Source organism: Triticum urartu, chromosome 7, assembly GCF_003073215.2.
Source record: "Triticum urartu cultivar G1812 chromosome 7, Tu2.1, whole genome shotgun sequence".
In the NCBI taxonomy this organism is placed as follows: Eukaryota; Viridiplantae; Streptophyta; class Magnoliopsida; order Poales; family Poaceae; genus Triticum; species Triticum urartu.
In genome coordinates, this window is record NC_053028.1 from 401106206 (window position 1) to 401118197 (window position 11992).

Consider the following 11992-nt stretch of genomic DNA (forward strand, 5'->3'; position numbering starts at 1 on the left):
TGTCTCCATTGCGTTTGAATTTCTCCAACCCTTCCCTTTACATTCTTGCAAGTTGCATGCTACTTTCCGCTGCCTATATACTCTTTGCATGCTTGCTTGAATTATGTGATGCCCATGAGCATGGTTTGCACAAGCATCAACTGATTCATAATCAAGTGATTCCAAAAACCCATCAGCATGGATTTCTTCATGCGCTTTATACCAATATGACCTAAACGGCAGTGCCACAAATAAGTTGCACTATCATTATTAACTTTGCATCTTTTGGTTTCAATATTATGAATATGTGTATCACTACGATCGAGATCCAACGAACCATTTTTCATTGGGTGTGTAACCATATAAGGTTTTATTCATGTAAACAGACAACAATTTATTCTCTTACTTAAATGAATAACCGTATTGCAATAAACATGATCAAATCATATTCATGCTCAACGCAAACACCAAATAACACTTATTTAGGTTCAACACTAATCCCAAAAGTATAGGGAGTGTGCGATGATGATCATATCAATCTTGGAACCACTTCCAACACACATCGTCACTTCACCCTTAACTAGTCTATGTTCATTCTGCAACTCCCGTTTCGAGTTACTACTCTTAGCAACTGAACCAGTATCAAATACCGAGGGGTTGCTACGAACACTAGTAAAATACACATCAATAATCTGTATATCAAATATACCTTTATTCACTTTGCCATCCTTCTTATCGCCAAATACTTGGGCAGGTTCCGCTTCCAGTGACCAGTCCCTTTGCAGTAGAAGCACTTAGTCTCAGGCTTAGGACCAAACTTGGACTTCTTCACTTGAGCAGCAACTTGCTTGCCGTTCTTCTTGAAGTTCCCCTTCTTCCCTTTGCCTTTTCTTGAAACTAGTGGTCTTGTCTACCATCAACACTTGATGCTCTTTCTTGACTTTCTACCTTCGTTGATTTCATCATTAAAAGCTGGGAATCGTTTTCCGTTATCCCTTGCATATATAGTTCATCACGAAGTTCTACTAACTTGGTGATGGTGACTAGAGAATTCTGTCAATCACTATTTTATCTGGAAGATTAACTCCCACTTGATTCAAGCGATTGTAGTACCCAGACAATCTGAGCACATGCTCACTGCTTGAGCTATTCTCCTCCATCTTTTAGCTATAGAACTTGTTGGAGACTTCATATCTCTCAACTCGGGTATTTGCTTGAAATATTAACTTCAACTCCTGGAACATCTCATATGGTCCATGACGTTCAAAACGTCTTTGAAGTCCCGATTCTAAGCCGTTTAAGCATGGTGCACTAAACTATCAAGTAGTCATCATATTGAGCTAGCCAAACGTTCATAACATCTGCATCTGCTCCTGCAATAGTTTGTCACCTAGCGGTGCATCAAGGACATAATTCTTCTGTGCAGCAATGAGGATAAACCTCAGATCACGGATCCAATCCACATCATTGCTACTAACATTTTTCAACTTAGTTTTCTCTAGGAACATATCAAAAATAAAACATGGGAGCTAAACGCGAGCTATTGATCTACAACATAGATATGCTAATACTACCAGGACTAAGTTCATGATAAATTTAAGTTCAATTAATCATATTACTTAAGAACTCCCACTTAGAAAGACATCCCTCTAATCTTCTAAGTGATCACGTGATCCAAATCAACTAAACCATGTCCGATCATCACGTGAGATGGAGTAGTATCAATGGTGAACATCAATATGTTGATCATATCTACTATATGATTCACGCTCGACCTTTCGGTCTCCGTGTTCCGAGGCCATATCTGTTATATGCTAGGCTCGTCAAGTTAAACCTGAGTATTCCGCGTGTGCAACTGTTTTGCACCCGTTGTATTTGAACATAGAGCCTATCACACCCGATCATCACGTGGTGTCTTAGCACGAAGAACTTTCGCAACGGTGCATACTCAGGGAGAACACTTGTACCTTGATAATTAGTGAGAGATCATCTTATAAAGCTACCGTCGAACTAAGAAAAATAAGATGTATAAAAGATAGACATCACATGCAATCAAAATATGTGACATGATATGGCCATCATCATCTTGTGCCTTTGATCTCCATCTCCAAAGTATCGTCATGATTTCCATCGTCACCGGCATGACACCATGATCTCCATCATCTTGATCTATATCAATGTGTCGTCACATGGTCGTCTCGCCAACTACTGCTCATGCAACTATTGCTATCGCATAGCGATAAAGTAAAGCAATTATTTGGCGCTTGCATCTTATGCAATAAAGAGACAACCACAAGGCTTCTGCCAGTTGCCGATAACTTCAACAAAACATGATCATCTTATACAACAACTTATATCTCATCACGTCTTGACCATATCACATCACAACATGCCCTGCAAAAACAAGTTAGACGTCCTCTACTTTGTTGTTGCAAATTTTACGTGGCTGCTACAGGCTTAGCAAGAACCGTTCTTACCTAAAATTGGGAAAAGCTTAAGTTTTTATTTGGTCAAGTAGTCTAATCACCCCCCTCTAGACATACTTTTGATCCTACACAAACATATCTCAGACTTAGTGAAATTAACACTTGTCTGGAATTTCAGATCAGATAGCAATCTTCGGAGCAGCAAAACTACATGCTACAGGACCTGAACATGGCAAAGTAAAGCATGGCATGGAGCTACTCAAAGATCTTAACAAAAGTCCCTTAGTGACCTTGAGCCAAAAGGGATCAGAAAATACAATTGCAAGCATGTGAACATGGCAAAAACATAATCAGTACTCAGACTTGGTGAAAACTGGAACATGCTGAAAACAGATATCAAGTAGGCATGTTTACGAGCCCGATGCACTCACTACGGAGCAAGTCATGACCAACTAAGCATACACCCATCAAGAATACACAAAATGCAAGCTAGACATGGCAAGAACAATAGCATAGCATGCATGGATCAACTACAACATCCTCGGCAAAATCGCTAACAAGTAGACAATCTGCCCAGATTCACGAAGTAGCAAAAGTAGAGCTCGATTGACTCAAGCTAGGGTGCTCCATAATTTCAAACAAAGACAGGGATGGATAGAGCACTACAAGATTAACAAAACATCCTTACTGATCATCCTCAAAAGAGGCACGGATCGCTAGGAAATAACATGAACATATGGCCATATGAAATAAACAGATCAAAGACTTAGTGGAAATGCCAAGTCCCTGAAATCAGCATTACCAAGTGCCTCACTTTGAAAGCTTTTGCTAGTCACCACACACATCACAAAAATACATGGGTTGCACCTCCGGAAAGATGGCAAAACCCTTAACAAAACATATGTAGAGCTCATGGGCATAACATGCACGCAATAATCATGGCAAAAATGACAAATATCTAAATGGAGTAGCAGATCTGACAATTATCTCAAGTAGCACTCTTCTAACAGCATTTCGGGCATCAAGATGAACTCAAATGAAAATGATGGAATGGAATGAAATGATGTGCTCTCTGAGACGAACTTTTTGATATGCTATATGCGCGAAATGGAGCTACGGATGCAAAGTTACGGCACGATGAACAAGGGCAGTTGGACTGCAGACTTAGGGGGAAAATGGAGTCAACCTCTCCCAGATCTAGGGTTGCACACGGATCGAGGCGGCGGCGGATCCGAGCTCGCCGGAGATGTAGACGGCCGGAGTTGGAGGGGTGTTTGCCGGCGAGGTGGGGGTCGCCGGATCCGGCCCTCCCGCGGCTGGATCCGGTCGGAGGCAAGGCGCGGGACACCGAGGGGAGGAGGCGACTGGCTAGGACGTGCGGCGGCGCGGCGGCCGGGGTCTCCGATGGTGAGGTGGCGGTGCCAGTGTCGGGTTCCCGGAGGCGGCGGGGCAGAGAACCAGGCGGCGGGGCGGAGGTAGCCGAAACCACGGGCGGCGGCGGCGGATCCCGGGCCGCGGGGGCCGGCTACGGGCCTCCCGGGCCGGAGCGGCAGCAGCGGGGACGTGCCACGTGGCAGACGCGGATTGGCGCGGAGGGAGCGGACACTGTCCGGCGCGGGCCGGACACGTCCGATTCGCGGCGGATCTGGGATTTTAGGGTTTCGAAGAGGAGAGATCCAGATTTGGAATGGGGGAGGTATATATAGGCATAGAGGGAGCTAGGAGAGTCCAAATGAGGTGCGGTTTTCGGCCACGCGATCGTGATCGAACGCTCTAGATGATGGAGCAGGTTTTGGTGGGTTTTGGACCAAATTGGAGGGGTGTTGGGCTGCAACACACACGAGGCCTTTTCGGTCCCTCGGTTAACCTTTGGAGTATCAAACGAAGTCCAAATGCTACGAAACTTGACAGGCGGTCTACCGGTAGTAAACCAAGGCCGCTTGGCAAGTCTCGGTCCAATCCGGAAATGTTTAATCCCCACACACGAAAGAAATCTAGGAATGACCACCGGAGGAGAACGAAGCGCCGGAATGCAAAACGGACAATGGGGAAAATGCTCGAATGCATGAGACGAACACGTATGCAAATGCAATGCACATGATGACATGATATGAGATGCATGACAATGACAACAACACATGGAGACAAAGACCCGAACCCAAGAAAATAAAATAACTTAAAACCGAAACGGCAAGAGTTGGAGTACAAATTGGGAAAGTCATATCCGGGGTGTTACAGCGGTCCCACATGAAAGTGAAAATGCTAGGCAACACGCCTTCCCTGGATATGTGGCGTGCCGGACGGGCCATGGAGTACTCCCGATTCCCGGGCGTGTGGGGGTGTGACGCGAACGCGGCATGCCTTTTCCTTTTACTAGCAATGTGCTCGTGCGTTGCGACGGATCCAAAGTGTAGAATAGTAGTACTTGTTCACAAACTTGAAAGAAATCACTCTTGTTTTGATATACTCCTAATATATTACTTTTCACTCAAAATATATTTCTCAGGCTGTTTTGATGAGGTGAGGGAGGGATGTGGTTACTTTCAAGATAATAATAGGTTTTACGCAAATTGGAGCAGAGAAGTGGGCTACTGTTGCAAAAATGGCACAACTTACCTCACAGCCGTTAGATGCAGATCTAATGGTCAGAAACGACGGATGGCAGGCACACCACCATCACCAACCGAGTCTTCTATAGGAGTTTTTTTGACATGGAGTCTTCTATAGGAGTTGGAGTAGAGAAACATGTATAACTTGTAACATTTGGTTCTGCTCCTTGGCATGATCGATAGATAGAAATAACGATTGGAAACGATAGGGAGGGGCTATTTCCACCAGATAAGCAGGGTACGTAGTAGCTATAGGTTGGCGCATTGTCAGTTTGGTCACATGCGGTCCGACATGTTCTAGTGTTTCTAGCAAGATGCCCGTGTGTTGCACAAAGTTGATGGAAAAGGTAACCACAACTTATAAATTGGCGGATGGAGTACTAGTTACAGTGATGCATATAATGAAGAAAAGGGATCGCACATGTCGGTATTGACTGGAATGAGAATGCAATAGCACAATAAGAATTAAGGCCACGATGATGCGATCATAGTGGTGGTTACAGGAGGCAAGAGGAAAGATGCATCCATCAACGTACGACCTCCTCCTCCTCAACTTAGTGCGCCGGGCCACCGAACAACGGCTAAGGAGCGGCAGCTTTTGTGGCGAGGTCAAGGTGCTTCTCAGCAAAGGCATCCAAGGCTTCCAGCTGGTTGAGGAAGGCCAACGTCGTAGCATCCTCACTGGCCTTGTAGATACCTATGTACATGATTTGCTCATACGCGTGGATGTGTAGGTCGACGAACTCTTGAAGGGCGTGGCGCCTCGCGACGAGCGTGCCCTCCAGGTGGGCATTCTTCGTGGCATCGATGGGCAGTCGCAGGGCCACCAGTGCTTGAAAGAGGTTCCGGCCATGGAGGCCGATTAGGGTGGCAGGCAATGAGGAGCCCGGGCACGCGGGCTGGAGGAGTATGGCGATGTCGTCCGTGAGCTTCTTGAGGACGGTGAACTTGTTGGTGGTGGCAACGATCATCTGGTCCAACTGAGAGTCGTAGTTGGCATCGACGACGGCCATCCACCAGCCGGTCGCCAACACCGTCTAGAGACGATCCTCGGTGCCATGCCGCAGGCCGGTGTCGTGGACCATCTGGCACAGCTGCTGGCCGCTCGCGCGCATCGCCGCCATGGGTCTGGAGCGAGGACTTTTGCGCTTAGTGTAGGTGCTTAGGCAAATGCTTAGGTGCGTACGATGTGGTAGATGCATTGGAATGGAGGGGCGCCTTTATATGAGTGCAAACTATGTCGCATTCACATTGTGCAGCCTCTTTTCCCGGTCCTCCTCCCATTACTTCCCTCATGCATTCACAATGCTAATTGAAGGACGATGCATCGTTGGCCGTTCAACATTTCAGGAACCGCTACTCCCTCCCTCGTCTGCATTAAAGTCGTATCGGGAACTGCGCCGCCCGCTGTCAAATCGAATAGTACTACGCCGCCCGCTGCACGCCTGGCTGGACATGCCTCCTTACCTCCATCAAACCCCTCCGTTAAACCAGCATGCAAACCGAGAAACCTACTGTGGCCACACGTCCGTTCATGAGCGGGCCAGAATTAAACGCAATCACCGGCCGAGCTCCTGCCGTCTGCCCTCAGTCTAAACAAGGCCAGACGCCGGCCAAGCTTCTGCCGTCTGCCCTCTATTTAAATGAGATCAGACAGACAGCGGGCAAGAATCGCACCCCTCCGCCGCTCCCCCATCTCATCCTTCACCATTTGGTCCACTCTTCCAATGGCTTCTGAGGAGCCGTTCTCCGGCACACTACCCGGCTGGGTGGCGCGCCGAGCCCTCCGGATACGGGCGAGGTCGCTTGGTGCTTCACCAATCTCACTTGGCCCGACGGAGCCAGTTGCCGCCCCAAGCCGGTGCGTGGTTCAGCAACTCGTCGCTCCAGTTCAGCTCGATGAGGAGTGGCGAGTTGCTCCACACCGGCACGGCGGCGAGCATGCCGGTACGGGTGTCGTTGCTGTCGCGTCATACCGCGCCACCAGTGTCTGCGGTGGCCGCACCTCCCGTGTCTATCGGCGCGCCTCCCGTGCCTGCGGCCATGCCATGCAGGCAGAGACAGAAGCCAGGTGCGTGGAGAGCGACAAGTCGGTGGCCAGCTTCTCCGTGTCTGCCGCCATCATGGAGGAGAAGTAGAACACGGGAGGCCGCCTCCACTTGGGTCCCATGAAGGCCACCGCCGAAGCGACGACTGCGCATTTAGGTGGTTTCTATGCTGCTTCTTCTCTTCTGAGGACCTTCGCCAACCCCGCAAGTCTCTGCCGGACATGAGGAAGACAAAGGGATCCACGGGCGGCCATTTAGATTAGGTACTCCCTCTCTGGCTGGCGAGAAATTTCTGTTCTAAGAATGGATAAACTGGATGTATCTATAACTAAAATAAATCTAGATACATCCATTTCTAGGACAAGTATTTCCCGATGGAGGGAGTATTAATTATACCAAGAGAGCCAGATTAGCACCTCTTAGTTCATGTAAATGTAATGAAATCCATCATGTCTATATGAAGATCTGGCTTTTTTATACGAAATCCTTCATGCTTATATGAAAACAGTCCGTGTTTGCACGAATTTCATCTGGTTGGTTAGAGTTGTGAAAATGTATGCCGCTGGCGTTTGATGTCGTCCTCCATGGGAGGAAGCAGGAGGACATTTGCCATCTGCCGTTGGAGATGCTCTTATGCCGGAAATAATAGAGTCACATCCAATCCATTTGAGTTAATTGCGTGTATGATTCTCCCTCTATAAAAAGTTAATTGCATGTACAGTGTGCACGTGACTTGCAGGGTGGCTACAGCTTCGTATAGAAAATTAAAAAGAAACAAGTCCATCCTTAATCTTGTATTCTAAGTACTCTGTGGGTTCCACTGTCAGTACAATATCGAAAGAAGTATATATTAAATAAGTAATATATAATATAAAAATCTAAAGTTAAAGATAGAATTCAAACTCAGGTCATCGCGTTGCGAGCATTCGGCACTAACCAGTCAAGCACATTTTTTTTGTAGACCATAATGGAGATACATCTCCATGTCTACTATTGTATTATACTCCATCCGTTCCTAAATATTTGTCTTTTTCAGATTTCAAATGGACTACCACATACGGATGTGTACGTAGACATATTTTAGAGTGTAGATTCACTCATTTTGCTCCGTACGTAGTCACTTGTTTAAATCTCTAAAAATACAAATATTTAGGAACGGAGGGAGTAGAAAACAGAGTTGGTGATGATGGTGTGCGTGCCATGCTGCAATATAGGCCGTCGGATTTATATCTAACAGATAGGAAGGAAACTATGGCAATTTTGCAAAAAGATACCCACACCCCTCTCCACGTTTGCAAATAAGGCCTTCCCTCGTTCATCCTTTTCTCTACTCTTATAAAAATAGAGTTGGTTTTGATGGTGTGCCTACCATCATGCAATATAGGCCGTCCGATTATATCTGACGGATAGGAAGCAAACTATGGCAATTTTGCAAAAAGATACCCACACCCTTCTCCACATTTGCAAATAAGGCCTTCCCTCATTCATCCTTTTCTCCCACAAGATAAACTACTCATAGAAATGCATCTTGATGTTCCATGCAACGCATGGGCATCTTGTAGTCTCTCACATGATAAACTACTCATACAAATGCATCTTGATGTTCCATGCAACGCACGGGCATCTAGCTGGTTTCTTTTAAAATAGTTATTGCGATAATCGGGTTGAAGTGATATATTTTATGTCTGCCCCGAATGATTTCAGATTCACTAGTAGTAACAAAGAAAAGGTTGCCTTGTTAATTAACAGAAAATAGGGTGAACACTATCACATGAGGCTGGTAAAAACAAGGCACACTGGGTTCAATGTCATCGTCACCACAGCTGTGCGCGCACGGGAACTCTAGATATCGAGGGTGCTATGGAGGAAAAGACGTATCGAGTGTGTATGAGCGAGGCACATAGACACAATGTTTGAGAGACAAACCAATTGACATATTAAGATCAGATCGAGTTGTCACCCTTCTGCTGTCATTGTTGGGATTGGGGGGGAGGCAGAGAAAGATGTATCGAGAGTGTGCGCGGTAGGCACAGAGGCACAACTAGCGAGTGTGCATTTGTGTGTGTGTTTGAAAGTGGAGTAGATAGATTACTATCAATATCGAGGTGCCACCCTACTCCTTCGGTGTCAGGTAGTGTGTGTGTGTGTTTGAGAGAGAAGCCAGTCGGTAGATTAGTATCAAGATAGAGGTGTCACCCTACACCTTCGGTGTCGGGAAGTGTGTGTGTGGGTGTGGGGGGGGGCAGTGACACTTACATATCTCTACTCTTATAAAAACAGAGTTGGTGATGATGGTGTTCCTGCTATCCTGCAATATAGGCCATCCGATTTATATTTGACGGATAGGAAGGAAACTATGACAATTTTGCAAAAAGATACCCACACCCCTCTCCACATTTTCAAATAAGGCATTCCCTCATTCATCCTTTTCTCCCACAAGATAAACTACTCATACAAATGCATCTTGATGTTCCGTGAAACGCATGGGCATCTTGCTAGTACGGAGAAGGAGTTTGTGTGACACATATCTATATTAAGGGATAGGTAGATAGCATGTGTGCGAGGCATACTTAAAGCATCACGGAGATAAACAAACGGTGTGCATGCAAGTGCCGAAAAAAATGAAGCGAGAAACAATGTCTAAGGGCGCGCGCGCGTGTGTGTGTGTGAGAGAGAGAGAGAGCAAAATCTCAAAACAAAAGGTGCTCTGCTGGAATCCCATTGTATGTATTCATATGGTTTCGGAACTCGAGTTAACCTTAGGCATATGTGTGAGAGACATAATTATACTTTGAGATATTAGTGGCTGTGGGTGGGCGGAATTAAAGGGGTGGGCGTGTTCGACAGAGAGAGTGTGTATGTTTCTGTGTGAGGGACTTGTAGGATGGGGTAGAAAGACGAATTCTAACCTTGAAAGAGGGAGAGAAATACATGAAGTGCGCGTGTGTGATTCCGATGCCCACGGGGAAATGAGATATGTATGCGTGTGAGATAGATTGCACAATTCATTCATGTATCACTATCTAGCGATCGTGGACGTGCATCGCTTGAATATAAATCAATATCTACTTCGTACTGTGTCCAAAGGTATAATATCAATTCAATGCTATAAAGATTGGACACTCACATATCACATTTTTTATATCTAAATAAACCTTTTCAATTGTGCATGCCAAAGTTACAGTGATGTTTCTTCAAACAACCAATGTAGCTATCATGTACATGCACCATTGTTACTCTTGCATTCAAATTCATTACTCTTGGATGATTTAAGGTTCTATTATGAAGTAATATATGAAATATTCATATATGAATTCAATGGGTACGCAATTTATGAAATGGAGGCTATGTAATCATATGAGGTAACACTTTTAAGTAGCGGACTACAATATCCATTTCTCTTGTGGGACTACAATATCCATTTCTTTTTGTGCGCCTCTACAATAACACGTCAATGCATTATGTTTAAAGTAAATAACCAATGGCACAAAATTATCTATTTACACGAGAAATACATAGGCTGAGCGTTTGATTCTTTTTTTTGAAGGTGCTTCTACACCCGTACGATTGGCCATGCCCGTGTGAACGTCCAAGTTATCGGCGCATCATCCCGAGTTATTGTCTTTTTTTCTAGGGTGGACTTCACACCAGTTATTAACTGCTGACGCGTGCCCCGTGTACACAGTCTCGCATGACCTTCCTGCTAGCACGGTCCAAAATTAGTTGAAAATGGATACGAACGATCCCGCGGGCGGCAAAATCTCCCACCTCCTTCTAAAATTTCTGCTACCTAGTCTTTAGCATGCGAAATACCCCTTTTGTCCTTGGTGCACGAAGAACAACAGTTACAATACCACCCTCATATACATAATAGGTCGGGGCTGCTTTGGTAACTTCCGGTTCCCCCCACCACACGGCACCCCCATTTCCTCCCCCTCCCCAAAAAACGACTAACTCCCCAGCACCAGAGCATCTTACATGACGCTGTCCGTACTTCATCGGCCTTTCTACCCCTCCCCTCTAGAAACCCTAGAGTGCTCATCCACCGGTGTACCGGAGCCCATTCACTGCCAGCGGCGTCCACCTCGCCGGATCTGGTTCTGCGGCCGCATCTATGCTACCTCTTGAGCATGCGTTGGTTTTCCCTTGAAGAGGAAAGGGTGATGCAGCATAGTAGCGTAAGAATTTCCCTTAGTTTTTGAGAACCAAGGTATCAATCCAGTAGGAGGTAACATGCAAGTCGCCTAGTACCTGCACAAACAAACAAGAACCTCACAACCAACGCGATAAAGGGGTTGGCAATCCCTTCACGGTCACTTACGAAAGTGAGATCTGATAGAGATGATAAGATAAATATTCTTGGTATTTTTATGGTATAGATTGGAAAGTAAAGATTGAAAAATAAACTACGATAGAAATAGCAAATAGATAAGAAAATAATATGATTGAAGATAGACCCCGGGGCCATAGGTTTCACTAGTGGCTTCTCTCAAGATAGCAAATTACTGTCGAGCAATTGATAGAAAAGCGAATAATTATGAAAATATCTAGGCATGATCATTTATATAGGCATCAAGTCCGAGACAAGTAGACCGAAACGATTCTGCATCTACTACTATTACTCCACACATCGACCGCTATCTAGCATGCATCTAGAGTATTAAGTTCATAAGAATAGAGTAACGCATTAGGCAAGATGACATGATGTAGAGGGATAAACTCAAGCAATATGACATAAACCCCATCTTTTTATCCTCAATGGCAACAATACAATACGTGACTTTCTGCCCCTGCTGTCACTGGGAAAGGACACCGCAAGATTGAACCCAAAGCTAAGCACTTCTCCCATTGCAAGAAAGATCAATCTAGTAGGCCAAATCAAACTGATAATTCGAAGAGACTTACAAAGATATTTAAATCATGCATAAAA